Source organism: Oncorhynchus mykiss, chromosome 6, assembly GCF_013265735.2.
Source record: "Oncorhynchus mykiss isolate Arlee chromosome 6, USDA_OmykA_1.1, whole genome shotgun sequence".
NCBI lineage: Eukaryota > Metazoa > Chordata > Actinopteri > Salmoniformes > Salmonidae > Oncorhynchus > Oncorhynchus mykiss.
In genome coordinates this window covers 70,527,938-70,542,937 of record NC_048570.1, presented here as the reverse complement: position 1 = coordinate 70,542,937, position 15,000 = coordinate 70,527,938, and the positions used below count along the sequence as shown (strand labels likewise).

The 15,000-nt window shown below is 43.6% G+C and overlaps 1 long non-coding RNA gene across 1 annotated transcript in view; it reads left to right on the top strand.

The window, feature by feature from the left end:
• LOC118964928 overlaps positions 1-15,000 on the top strand; it is a 29,317-nt gene that overhangs the window by 13,475 nt on the left and 842 nt on the right. The window lies entirely within an intron of this gene.

Genomic DNA, 15,000 nt, shown 5'->3' with positions numbered 1-15,000 from the left:
GAGAGATATGAGTTTAAACCAGGACCCTGGCCTATGGCCCACAGTGAGAGGAGGAGTGGGATTGTGAAAGAGGTCGTTTCGGAGGAGTGCAGAGGAACGGGGGGAGGGAAGAATGAGAGGGGTGCTGCGCTCTAGAGAAACCTACTGCTGTTAGTTTTATCTCTCTGCTTTATAAGCTCATTTTTATAGGCTCAGCCAGTGGCACTGGCCAGGACTGGGGAAAGGGGAGGAGGAAGGAGAGAGAGTAAGTAAGGAAGGAAAGATGTATTTTTTATATCATGAATTCATTTGGCCTGCTCAGCAGTGTGTCGAATAATATTTACAACAATATCTAAGTACTGTTAGAGTGGGACATAACTCAGCTTCCTCATATCCAGAAGGCTGTAAAACGCACAACACAACTGTCCTCTTAGCCAGCTCCTGGGACTGCATGGTGCACATTATAGTTTAATGACCTTGGCAGCGGGAGGCCGGGAGCTGTAGCGTAGCAAGCTAGCACTAAGAGGCTGAATCTAAAGCAGGCTCTGACCCAGTCACTCTGTCTCTGGGTCTCTCTCTGGATCTCCCAAAGATGTTTGGAGAAGAAGGGGGGGGATTAAGAGGAGAAAAGATGAGAGGAGGGGAGGGGGATAAGAGGAGAGAAGATGAGAGGAGAGAGGAGGGGAGGGGGATAAGAGGAGAGAATATGAGAGGAGAGAGGAGGGGAGGGGGGATAAGAGGAGAGAAGATGAGAGGAGTGAGGAGGGGAGGGGGATAAGAGGAGAGAAGATGAGAGGAGAGAGGAGGGGAGGGGGATAAGAGGAGAGATGATGAGAGGAGTGAGGAGGGGAGGGGGGATAAGAGGAGAGAAGATGAGAGGAGAGAGGAGGGGAGGGGGAGGGGGAGGGGGATAAGAGGAGAGAAGATGAGAGGAGAGTCGAGGGGAGGGGGATAAGAGGAGAGAAGATGAGAGGAGTGAGGAGGGGAGGGGGATAAGAGGAGAGAAGATGAGAGGAGAGAGGAGGGGAGGGGGGATAAGAGGAGAGAAGATGAGAGGAGAGAGGAGGGGAGGGGGAGGGGGATAAGAGGAGAGAAGATGAGAGGAGAGAGGAGGGGAGGGGGGATAAGAGGAGAGAAGATGAGAGGAGAGAGGAGGGGAGGGGGAGGGGGATAAGAGGAGAGAAGATGAGAGGAGAGAGGAGGGGAGGGGGATAAGAGGAGAGAATATGAGAGGAGAGAGGAGGGGAGGGGGGATAAGAGGAGAGAAGATGTGAGGAGGGGAGGGGGATAAGAGGAGAGAAGATGCGAGGAGTAAGGAGGGGAGGGGGATAAGAGGAGAGAAGATGAGAGGAGAGAGGAGGGGAGGGAAGGGGATAAGAGGAGAGAAGATGAGAGGAGAGAGGAGGGGAGGGGGATAAGAGGAGAGAAGATGAGAGGAGAGAGGAGGGGAGGGGGATAAGAGGAGAGAAGATGAGATGAGTGAGGAGGGGAGGGGGATACGAGGAGAGAAGATGAGAGGAGTGATGAGGGGAGGGGGGAGGGGATAAGAGGAGAGAAGATGAGAGGAGAGAGGAGGGGAGGGGGATAAGAGGAGAGAAGATGAGAGGAGAGAGGAGGGGAGGGGGATAAGAGGAGAGAAGATGAGAGGAGTGAGGAGGGGAGGGGGATAAGAGGAGAGAAGATGAGAGGAGTGAGGAGGGGAGGGGGATAAGAGGAGAGAAGATGAGAGGAGGGGAGGGGGATAAGAGGAGAGAAGATGAGAGGAGTGAGGAGGGGAGGGGGATAAGAGGAGAGAAGATGAGAGGAGAGAGGAGGGGAGGGGGATAAGAGGAGAGAAGATGAGAGGAGAGAGGAGGGGAGGGGGATAAGAGGAGAGAAGATGAGAGGAGTGAGGAGGGGAGGGGGATAAGAGGAGAGAAGATGAGAGGAGTGAGGAGGGGAGGGGGATAAGAGGAGAGAAGATGAGAGGAGTGAGGAGGGGAGGGGGATAAGAGGAGTGAAGATGAGAGGAGGGGTTAGAGGCTGCTACCAGCTCTTACAGTCTCATGTCAGAATTAGACGTTCATCCATGTTTCTCAAATGTGAAAATTTGTAGTGTTTAAGGTTGAGTTTAAGCATTAAATCAACATTTTTAAGGTTAGGGTTAAGATCAGGCATTAACTCCAAATTCTTAAGGTTAGGCATTAACTCTGAATGGTTCAGGGAAGGGTTAAGGTTTGGAATAGGCTCAAAACAAAAATATCAACAACAACTTTATATCGCTGGATTTTAACTTGCTAACGCCCATCCTCCATCCCCGTTCACAACATCGTTGCATAACTGAAACCTACTTGAAGTTAACAGCACTCACTGTTGCTCCTTGTGGCCGGTTTCCATGTCATCTCCCAACGGTTATCACAGGTGACCTGACAGGAGGACGAGGCAGAGGCAGTAGTGATATGTCGGAGAAATAGGAAGTGAGGCTGGGGCTGTAATAGTAAATGTCAAGAAGACTATCTGTCTCTCTGTCCTTTCCTCTGACCTCTTCTCTCTCTGTCTCTCTCTGTCTGTCTTCCTTTCCCCTCTCTAAGCACCTCATCAGTAGACGTCAATAATGTGCTCTGCCAGAACACAGCCTCAGTGTTCTATTCTGCATTGTATTGCAGCCAATCCTGTGGTTATCACTTATGGGTTTGAATATGTGTTCAAACTGCTCTTCGTGCATGGACGGTACTCTGTGGTGCGAACTACTTTGAGTGTGGACCATGCTGATCAAGTGTGCGTATGTGTGTCTGTGTGCGTGTGTGTGTGTTTGTGTGTGTGTGTGTGCGTGTCAGCCACCTCATGTATCAGCCAGCAGCTCCTCCACCCAAGGGAAATGAGCCAACCCATGCACAAGACCACCACACACACACACACACACACACACACACACACACACACACACACACACACACACACACACACACACACACACACACACACACACACACACACACACACACACACACACACACACACACACACACACATATACACACACACACACACACACACAAAGAAAGAAATCCCCAGCACCATTGCTTTTCAGAAGACAGGAGGTATATTGCCAGATGGTGAAGAGACAGGGAAATAGATGCTAGACACAGTGTTGAACACATGGACAGTATTGTTGTAGCCAGTCTGACTGTGTAGAGTGTCAGGCATTGCATATTGTTCATGGTTCAGTATGGTCGGGTCAGGCTTTAGAAGTGTGTGTGTGTTTTTGCATGAGGCTGAGCAAAGCCCTTTAGGGCAGAGGGCATATAGTATAACATCTGAAAGACACATACCTCCTGTACACACACACACCTTGGCTTCTAGCTGCTGCTGTGTGGAAACTGTCCCACGATGAGAGATCAGTGAGGGAGGGAGGATTCAAGGGTATGGGAGTGTGTGTGTGTGTGTGTGTGTGGGGGTTTGTGGGATCCTGGTGGGGTTTATGTGTGGGTTTGGAGAGGAGGGCTGCATTGAGGTCTGGGGGTGGATGGATTATTGGAGGTGGGGGAGTGTAGGAGGAGGAGGAGGGGGAGGGTGATCACTTTTTCCAGAGACCTCTCCGAACATGTCATATCATCAGCATTTCCCCAGCAGCTTGCAGGGAGGGAAGGAACAAGTAAAGGAAAGAGGGAGGGAAAGAGAGAGGGGAGGTGGAGGGGGGGAACGCTTCTTCCGAAGGGGGCAGGCAGCCAACAACAACAGTGGACTCCAGTAGGTCGGTACAGGAAGAGAGGGGAGGGGGTGAGAGAGAGGAGAGAGAGGGAGGCTGATGTGTGTGCCTGGTGCTCCGGAGCGTTCCCGTCTGTTGTTCCTGAGCCAGAGGGCCTTCAGTAGGGGCTGGTCCCCCGGGAGTCATTAAAACACATTCCATTCCCATTATTCCACAATCCCCTTTACCAGCAGCGCCATCCCAGGATTTACCCAGCTTTTACAGATCATCCTCATTATTATTCTGTATTATTAGACATCTGCTGAGCTGTGTGTGTGTGTGTGGGTGTGTGTGTGTGTGTGTGTGTGTGTGCGTGCGTGCGTGCGTGCGTGCGTGCGTGCGTGCGTGCGTGCGTGTGTGTTTGTGTGTGATTGAGAAGAGGCAGTCAGGTCTTTCCCTGGGTTTGATGGGCTGTTGCTCCCCCTAATCCAGATTGATCCCAGTGTGTGTGTGCGTGTGACACCAGGTCTGCTAAAGTTTCAGTCCTTTTAAAACAGCTCACTTGGCCTGGGTCCAACATGACAAGGTTTTAACAAACTTATCTTTAACTTCTCTGCATTTTATGAATGAGTGTGCCGAGTTTTAGGGCTGGAGTGTGTGTGTGTGTGTGTGTGTGTGTGTGTGTGTGTGTGTGTGTGTGTGTGTGTGTGTGTGTGTGTGTGTGTGTGTGTGTGTGTGTGTGTGTGTGTGTGTGTGTGTGTGTGTGTGTGTGTGTGTGTGTCTGTTCATGTGTGTGTGTGTGTGTGTCTGTTCATGTGTGTGTGTGTGTGTGCGTGTCTGTGTGAGTGAACAGTCATTTCCTGTATCCCAGATCACTGTTCTGTGACTCATAGTTGTTATAGAGAGTAGAGTGTTTCCTTAGAGACCACATCAGTAATGCTTTATCTCTGCCATGTTAATGCCACACAGATCTTTTACAGCCTGATAGCTCTTATTCATAATGTTCTCATGTCGAGACACACTCTTTAACTGTAATGTGATTTGAAGTGTGAGTTTTTTGAGTGTGAGGTGATATTTGTGCATGCTTGTATCTGTGTATTAAAGCTGCAATATGTAACTTTTTGGGTGACCTGGCCGAATTCACATGGAAAAGAGAGTTATAGATCTGTCATTCTCAATTAAAGCAAGTCTAAGAAGTGGTAGATCTCCTCTATGTCGCTATTTCTATGCTTAAGTTTAATTTTTGCTCTTTTACTTTTGGTTTTGTACACCAGCTTCAAACAGCTGAAAATATAATATATTGGGTTATTGAAAATATATTTTGCAAGGTTTAGATGGTAAAATGATTCTCTACACTATATTCCTTGTTTTGTCACATAATCTGAAATTAGAATAACTGTTAGAATTTTAGAAACCAGGAAATGGCAGTGAGATTTAATACGGTGCATTCTGAAATTATTCAGACACCTTGACTTTCTTCACATTACAGCCTTGTTCTAAAATTGATTAAATCGTTTTTTCCCCCCTCATCAATCCCCTCACAATACCCTATAATGACAAAGAGAAAACTGGTTTTTAGAAATGTTAGAAAATGTATATTTAAAAACAACTGAAATATCACATTTACAAAAGTATTAAGACCCTTTACTCAGTAATTTGTTGAAGCACCTTTTGGTAGCGATTAGAGCCTTGAGTCTTCTTGGGTATGACGCTACATGCTTGGCACACCTGTATTTGGGGAGTTTCTCCCATTGTTCTCTGAAAATCCCCTCAAGCTCTTTCAGGTTGGATGGGGAGTATTGCTGCACAGCTATTTTCAGAACTCTCCACAGATGTTTGATTGTGATCAAGTCCAGGCTCTGGCTGGGCCACTCAAGGACATTCAGAGACTTTTTCTGAAGCCACTCCTGCATTGTCTTGTCTGTGTGCTTAGGGTCGTTGTCCTGCTGGAAGGTGAACCTTTGCCCCAGTCTGAGTTCCTGAGCACTCTGGAGCAGGTTTACATCAAGGATCTCTGTGTACTTTGCTCTGTTCATCTTTCCTTCAATCCTGACTAGTCTCCCAGTCCCTGCCGTGGAATAACATCCCACAGCATGATGCTGCCACCACCATGCTTCACCGTAGGGCGAGTGCCAGATTTTCTCCAGACATCACTCTTGGCATTCAGGCCAAAGAGTTCAGTCTTGGTTTCATCAGACCAGATAATCTTGTTTCTCATGGTCTGAGAGTCCTTTAGGTGCCTATTGTCAAACTCCAAGTGGGCTATCATGTGCATTTTATTAAGGAGTGGCTTCTGCCTGGCCACTCTACCATAAAGGCCTGATTGGTGGAGCGCTGCAGAGATGGTTGTCCTACTGGATGGTTCTTCCATCTCCACAGAGGAACTCTGAGCTCTGTCAGAGTAACCTTCGGGTTTTGGTCACCTCTCTGACCAAGGCCCTTCTCCCCCGAGTGCTCAGTTTGACCAGGAGGACAGTTCTAGGAAGAGTCTCGGTTGTTCCAAACTTCTTCCATTTTAGAATGATGTAGGCCACTGTGTTCTTGAGCACCTTCAATGCTGAAGACACATTTTGGTACCCTTCCACAGATCTGTGCCTCGACACAATCCTGTCTCTGAGTTCTACAGACAATTCCTTCGACCTCAAGGCTTGGTTTTGCTCTGACATGCACTATCAACTGTGAGGCCTTATATAGACAGGTGTGTGCCTTTCCAAATCATGTTAAATTATTTGAATTTCCCACAGGTGGACACAATCAAGTTGTAGAAACATCTCAAGGATGATAAATGGAAACAGGATGCACCTGAGCTCAACTTTGAGTCTCATAGCAAAGGGTCTGAATACTTATGTAAATAAGGTATTTCTGTTTTTTAAACCTGTTTACACTTTGTCATTATGAGGTATTGTGTGTAGATTGATGAAGGGAAAAATAATTGAATCCATTTTAAAATAAGGCTGTGACGTAAAAATGTAAAAATGTCTGAAAACAAAATTCCCCTCTGACATTGTGGGGTATTGTGTGTAGATCCGTCCAAGTTGTAACACAATAACATGTGGAAAAAGTCAAGGGGTCTGAATACTTTCAGAATGCACTGTATGTATGTACACTGTATGTATGTACGCTGTATGTATGTACACTGTATGTATGTACGCTGTATGTATGTACGCTGTATGTATGTACGCTGTATGTATGTACACTGTATGTATGTACACTGTATGTATGTACGCTGTATGTATGTACGCTGTATGTATGTACGCTGTATGTATGTACGCTGTATGTGGGTACACTGTATGTGGGTACACTGTATGTATGTACGCTGCATGTATGTACACTGTATGTATGTACACTGTATGTATGTACGCTGTATGTATGTACGCTGTATGTATGTACGCTGTATGTATGTACGCTGTATGTGGGTACACTGTATGTGGGTACACTGTATGTATGTACGCTGTATGTATGTACGCTGTATGTGGGTACACTGTATGTGGGTACACTGTATGTATGTACGCTGCATGTATGTTTGAGTTTATTTATTTTTATTTTTACAGGGACAGTGCACATTAATCAACGTTTCAGTAAAAGTGCCGGTTTTTGCCAGCCGGCTTATTTTCAACCACAGTCCCTGGGCAGATTATTAAAAACAATTACAATATAGACAATAGCAACATAGAACAAGCAAGACATAGCAACATAGGACAAGCAAGACATAGCAACATAGGACAAGCAAGACATAGCAACATAGGACAAGCAAGACATAGCAACATAGGACAAGCAAGACATAGCATACAGACAGAGCAACATAGGACAAGCAAGACGTAGCATACAGACAAAGCAACATAAAACAAAAAGCAGCAAGACAAAATTCATAAAAGTAACAAAGTGTTTCCACACCTCACAAGCTACAGACAACAGACAACATGGAAAGCGGCAACACACAGCTAGGGACCATGTTCACAAATCTGATTTACCTTTAGCCATGTCTTCAAGCATTTTGTGAAAGTGTGATATGTGGTGCAGTTATGTGTGTCTGATGGCAGTGTATTCCAGACATGGGAAGCTCTCACAGAGAATGCAGATGTACACTGTATGTATGTACACTGTATGTATGTACGCTGTATGTATGTATGCTGTATGTATGTACGCTGTATGTGGGTACACTGTATGTATGTACGCTGTATGTGGGTACACTGTATGTATGTACGCTGTATGTGGGTACACTGTATGTATGTACGGTGTATGTGGGTACACTGTATGTATGTACGCTGTATGTATGTACGCTGTATGTGGGTACACTGTATGTATGTACGCTGTATGTATGTACGCTGTATGTGGGTACACTGTATGCATGTACACTATGTATGTACGCTGTATGTGGGTACACTGTATGTATGTACGCTGTATGTATGTACGCTGTATGTGGGTACACTGTATGTATGTACGCTGTATGTATGTACGCTGTATGTGGGTACACTGTATGCATGTACACTATGTATGTACGCTGTATGTGGGTACACTGTATGTTGTATGTGGGTACACTGTATGTATGTACGCTGTATGTATGTACGCTGTATGTATGTACGCTGTATGTATGCACGCTGTATGTATGTACACTGTATGTATGTTCGCTGTATGTATGTACGCTGTATGTATGTACACTATGTATGTACGCTGCATGTATGTACACTGTATGTATGTACACTGTATGTATGTACGCTGTATGTATGTACGCTGCATGTATGTACGCTGTATGTGGGTACACTGTATGTGGGTACACTGTATGTATGTACACTGTATGTATGTACGCTGCATGTATGTACACTGTATGTATGTACGCTGCGTGTATGTACGCTGCATGTATGTACACTGTATGTATGTACGCTGTATGTATGTACGCTGCATGTATGTACACTGTATGTATGTACGCTGTATGTATGTACGCTGTATGTATGTACGCTGTATGCATGTACACTATGTATGTACGCTGTATGTATGTACGCTGTATGTGGGTACACTGTATGTGGGTACACTGTATGTATGTACGCTGTATGTATGTACGCTGTATGTATGTACGCTGTATTTATGTACGCTGTATGTATGTACGCTGTATGTATGTACACTGTATGTATGTATGCTGTATGTACACTGTATTTATGTACGCTGTATGTATGTACGCTGTATGTATGTACGCTGTATGTATGTACACTGTATGTATGTACAGTGCCTTTAGAAAGTATTCACACCCCTGGACTTTTTCCACATTTTATTGTGTTACAACTTGGATTTAAAATGTAGATTTTGTGTCACTGATCTACACACAATACCCCATAATGTCAGAGGGAAGTGTTGTTTTCAGACATTTTTACAAAGGAGTTAAAGATGAAAAGCTGCAATGTATTGAGTCAATAGGTATTCAACCCCTTTGTCACGGCAAGACTCATTAAGTTCAGGAGTTTAAATGTTGCTTAAAAAGTCACATAACAAGTTGCATACATTCTGTGTCCAATAATAGTGGTTAACATGATTTTTGAACGACTACCTCATCTCTGTACTCCACACATACAATTATCTGTAAGGTCCCTCAGTCGAGTAGTGAATTTCAAGCACAGATTGAACCACAAAGACCAGGGAGGTTTTCCAATGCCTCACAAAGAAGGGCACCTATTGGTACATGGGTAAAAAATAAGAAGCAGATACTGAATATCTCTTTGACCATGGTGAAGTTAGCATTATGCTTTGGATTGTGTATCAATACACTCAGTGACTATCAAGATACAGGTGTCCTTCCTAACTCAGTTGCCGGTGAGGAAGGAAACCGCTCAGGGATTTCATCATGATTCCAATGGTGACTTTAAAACAGTCACAGAGTTTAATGGCTGTGATAGGAGAATGAGGATGGATCAATAACATTGTAATTACTTAATAGTTGACAGAGTGAAATAAAGTGAAAGCCTGTACCGAAGAAAAATATTCCAAAACATGTATCCTGTTTGCAATAAGACATTAAAGTAATACTAAAATAATTGCAAAGAAATGCATAATTTGTCCTGAATACAAAGTGTCATGTTTTGGCCAAATCCAACACAACACATCACTGACTACCACTCTTCATATTTCAAGCATGGTGGTGGCTGCATCATGTTATAGATATGCTTGTTATTGGCCATGGAGTATATTGGGGGTAAAAATAAACACAATAGGGCTAAGCACAGGAGTTTTCTAGTTACAGTTTTGATTTAAATCAGCTTGAAAATCTATGGCAAGACTTGAAAATGTCTGTCTTGTAATGATCAACAACCAAATAGACAGAGCTTAAAGAATTTTTAAAATAATAATGGGGAAAATAATGTACAATCCAGGTGTGCAAAGCTCTTAGAGACTTACCCAGAAAGACTCACAGCTGTAGTCACTGCCAAAAGTGATTCTAACATGTATTGACATAGGAGGATGAGTACTAATGTAATCAAAATATATGACTGTTTTATTTTCTATTATCTTCCACTTTGACATTATACAGATGATTTTGTGTAGAATGTTGGGAAAAAAATACAGTTAAATAAATGTTAATCCCACTTTGTAACGCAATAAAATGTGTAAAAAGTCAAGGGGTGTGAATACTTTCTGAAGGCACTGTATGGATACATGTGTTGGTGTGTGAAATACGCAATGCCATTGGCAGCAGTGTTTTTCAATGACAGATATCTGCAGAAAGAAGAGTGCGAGAGAGAGGGGGAGGGAGGGATAGATAGAGAGAGAGAAAAAGTGAGAGAGAGAGAGAAAGTGAGAGAGTGAGAGAGCGAGAGAGAGAGAGAGAGAGAGAGAGAGAGAGAGAGAGAGAGAGAGAGAGAGAGAGAGAGAGAGAGAGAGAAAGTGAGAGAGAGAGCGAGAGAGAGAGAGAGAGAGAGAGAGAAAGTGAGAGAGAGAGAGTTGTTTCTGTTCTGTGTCTCTCCTCTTCTGTACAACATCTGCTGTGGTGAACAGGTGTTGCAGAGCTCCAGCTCCCCAGGCTCCGCTCCGCTGTCTGATGGCCCAGCAGGGGAACACCTACAGAGGCTTTTATTGGTTGTCTTCCACCCCCTTCCCCTTCTCCCTACTTCTCTCGCTCTCTCTCTCTCTCTCACTTTCTCTCTCTCTCTCTCTCTCTCTCTCTCTCTCTCTCTCTCACACTTTCTCTCTCTCTCACTTTCTCTCTCTCTCTCTCTCTCTCTCTCTCTCTCTCTCACTTTCTCTCTCTCTCTCTCTCTCTCTCTCTCTCACTCTCTCTCTCTCTCTCTCTCTCTCTCTCTCTCTCACTTTCTCTCTCTCTCTCTCTCTCTCACTTTCTCTCTCTCTCTCTCTCTCTTGCACTTTCCCCTCTTTCTGTCTTTCTTTCTCTTACCTACTCCTCACCCCTTCTTGTTCTCCCACCTTTCTTTATTTCTCTCTCTCTTTCCCTTCCCTGTCTCTCCTTCTGCTCTCCTCTCTGGTGGTCACAGTGACCTGTGGATGGAGAAATGCTGTAGAGGCATGTCAAGGTTTCAAGGTCTTGGAAGGGGGAATATCCCAGGGTTTAGGAGGGGTCTGATGAGTGACAGGTACAGGTGAATGAGGGCCGGAGTGGTGGGCTGGGTCATGATTGTGTCAATGACCCCCTAACCCCCCACACGCGCACACACACGCACACTGACACACACACCCACCACCTCCTTGGCTCCAACAGAGTTAGACTTCTTAGGGGTTTAGGGGTTAGAGGTCAAACACAGCTGTAGAGAAGGGGGAGAGAGAGAAGCAACCTCACACACTTGCATCCCTGCACTGATATCACCACTATGTACTACCAATACAATACTAGCTTTCCTACGGCCTATGCTGTTCATTTGACAGATTTGTTCTGTTTTCGTTTTTTGTGCAATGCATTGATCCAATTTGTGCATGGACGGTCTAAAACGCTGTAGTCTTTGTTTATCCATAATGACTTGTTCAGTAACCCCCCCTCTCTAGTTATCCCAGTCAGCAATCCTGCAGTGTAACAGTAATGTAGGCTCAGGACACTTATACAAGGCTGCTGGATCTCTCTCTGTTCTCCCTAACTGGCATTGCATCAGCTGGAGTTTGAATGTTTGTGTTTTCTATTCTAGGGAACACATTCCTCCACACAACCTTTCACCCCTGCTGGGAGTCAAGAGATCCTGGAAAAATAAACAAATCAATAAACGACTTGAAGAAAGTCTGGCCTCCTGGGCCAAAGGGTTTCTCTCTCTCTCTCTCTCTCTCTCTCCCTCTCAACCCGTGGTGTGTGTTGACATTTTTCTCCTGTTGATAGCATTTGCCCCAAAGGAACACATTTGTTTATTTAAAAGAAATATTTGGACATTCATTATCTTCGTCCAATGTTTAAAAAAACAGTGTCACACAGTTCACACAGTATCTCTTCTAGAGCTGTGTATGTACATACTAAGACAGTTCACACAGTATCTCTTCTAGAGCTGTGTATGTACATACTAAGACAGTTCACACAGTATCTCTTCTAGAGCTGTGTATGTACATACTAAGACAGTTCACTCTCTTCTAGAGCTGTGTATGTACATACTAAGACAGTTCACACAGTATATCTTCTAGAGCTGTGTATGTACATACTAAGACAGTTCACTCTCTTCTAGAGCTGTGTATGTACATACTAAGACAGTTCACACAGTATATCTTCTAGAGCTGTGTATGTACATACTAAGACAGTTCACTCTCTTCTAGAGCTGTGTATGTACATACTCAGACAGTTCACTCTCTTCTAGAGCTGTGTATGTACATACTAAGACAGTTCACTCTCTTCTAGAGCTGTGTATGTACATACTAAGACAGTTCACACAGTATCTCTTCTAGAGCTGTGTATGTACATACTAAGACAGTTCACTCTCTTCTAGAGCTGTGTATGTACATACTAAGACAGTTCACACAGTATATCTTCTAGAGCTGTGTATGTACATACTAAGACAGTTCACTCTCTTCTAGAGCTGTGTATGTACATACTCAGACAGTTCACTCTCTTCTAGAGCTGTGTATGTACATACTAAGACAGTTCACTCTCTTCTAGAGCTGTGTATGTACATACTAAGACAGTTCACACAGTATCTCTTCTAGAGCTGTGTATGTACATACTAAGACAGTTCACTCTCTTCTAGAGCTGTGTATGTACATACTAAGACAGTTCACTCTCTTCTAGAGCTGTGTATGTACATACTAAGACAGTTCACTCTCTTCTAGAGCTGTGTATGTACATACTAAGACAGTTCACTCTCTTCTAGAGCTGTGTATGTACATACTAAGACAGTTCACATAATATATCTTCTAGAGCTGTGTATGTACATACTAAGACAGTTCACACAATATCTCTTCTAGAGCTGTGTATGTACATACTAAGACAGTTCACACAATATCTCTTCTAGAGCTGTGTATGTACATACTAAGACAGTTCACATAATATATCTTCTAGAGCTGTGTATGTACATAATAAGACAGTTCACTCTCTTCTAGAGCTGTGTATGTATATACTAAGACAGTTCACACAATATCTCTTCTAGAGCTGTGTATGTACATACTAAGACAGTTCACACAGTATATCTTCTAGAACTGTGTATGTACATACTACGACAGTCCACTCTCTTCTAGAGCTGTGTATGTACATACTAAGACAGTTCACACAATATCTCTTCTAGAGCTGTGTATGTGCGAACTAAGACAGTTCACACAATATCTCTTCTAGAGCTGTGTATGTACATACTAAGACAGTTCACACAGTATCTCTTCTAGAGCTGTGTATGTACATACTAAGACAGTTCACACAGTATCTCTTCTAGAGCTGTGTATGTACATACTAAGACAGTTCACACAATATCTCTTCTAGAGCTGTGTATGTACATACTAAGACAGTTCACTCTCTTCTAGAGCTGTGTATGTACATACTAAGACAGTTCACTCTCTTCTAGAGCTGTGTACGTACATACTAAGACAGTTCACACAGTTCATCTTCTAGAGCTGTGTATGTACATACTAAGACAGTTCACACAATATCTCTTCTAGAGCTGTGTATGTACATACTAAGACAGTTCACACAATATCTCTTCTAGAGCTGTGTATGTACATACTAAGACAGTTCACTCTCTTCTAGAGCTGTGTATGTATATACTAAGACAGTTCACACAGTATCTCTTCTAGAGCTGTGTATGTACATACTAAGACAGTTCACTCTCTTCTAGAGCTGTGTATGTATATACTAAGACAGTTCACACAGTATCTCTTCTAGAGCTGTGTATGTACATACTAAGACAGTTCACACAGTATCTCTTCTAGAGCTGTGTATGTACATACTAAGACACTTCACACAGTATCTCTTCTAGAGCTGTGTATGTACATACTAAGACACTTCACACAGTATATCTTCTAGAGCTGTGTATGTACATACTAAGACAGTTCACTCTCTTCTAGAGCTGTGTATGTACATACTAAGACACTTCACACAGTATCTCTTCTAGAGCTGTGTATGTACATACTAAGACAGTTCACTCTCTTCTAGAGCTGTGTATGTACATACTAAGACACTTCACACAGTATATCTTCTAGAGCTGTGTATGTACATACTAAGACAGTTCACTCTCTTCTAGAGCTGTGTATGTACATACTAAGACAGTTCACACAATATCTCTTCTAGAGCTGTGTATGTACATACTAAGACAGTTCACTCTCTTCTAGAGCTGTGTATGTACATACTAAGACAGTTCACTCTCTTCTAGAGCTGTGTATGTACATACTAAGACACTTCACACAGTATCTCTTCTAGAGCTGTGTATGTACATACTAAGACAGTTCACTCTCTTCTAGAGCTGTGTATGTACATACTAAGACAGTTCACTCTCTTCTAGAGCTGTGTATGTACATACTAAGACAGTTCACTCTCTTCTAGAGCTGTGTATGTACATACTAAGACAGTTCACTCTCTTCTAGAGCTGTGTATGTGCATACTAAGACAGTTCACTCTCTTCTAGAGCTGTGTATGTACATACTAAGACAGTTCACACAGTTCATCTTCTAGAGCTGTGTATGTACATACTAAGACAGTTCACTCTCTTCTAGAGCTGTGTACGTACATACTAAGACAGTTCACACAATATCTCTTCTAGAGCTGTGTATGTACGTACTAAGACAGTTCACTCTCTTCTAGAGCTGTGTATGTACATACTAAGACAGTTCACTCTCTTCTAGAGCTGTGTACGTACATACTAAGACAGGTCACTCTATTCTAGAGCTGTGTACGTACATACTAAGACAGGTCACTCCTCTCTCAACCCCAGTGCTGACTGCCCATCTGGGATGTAACCTTTGAC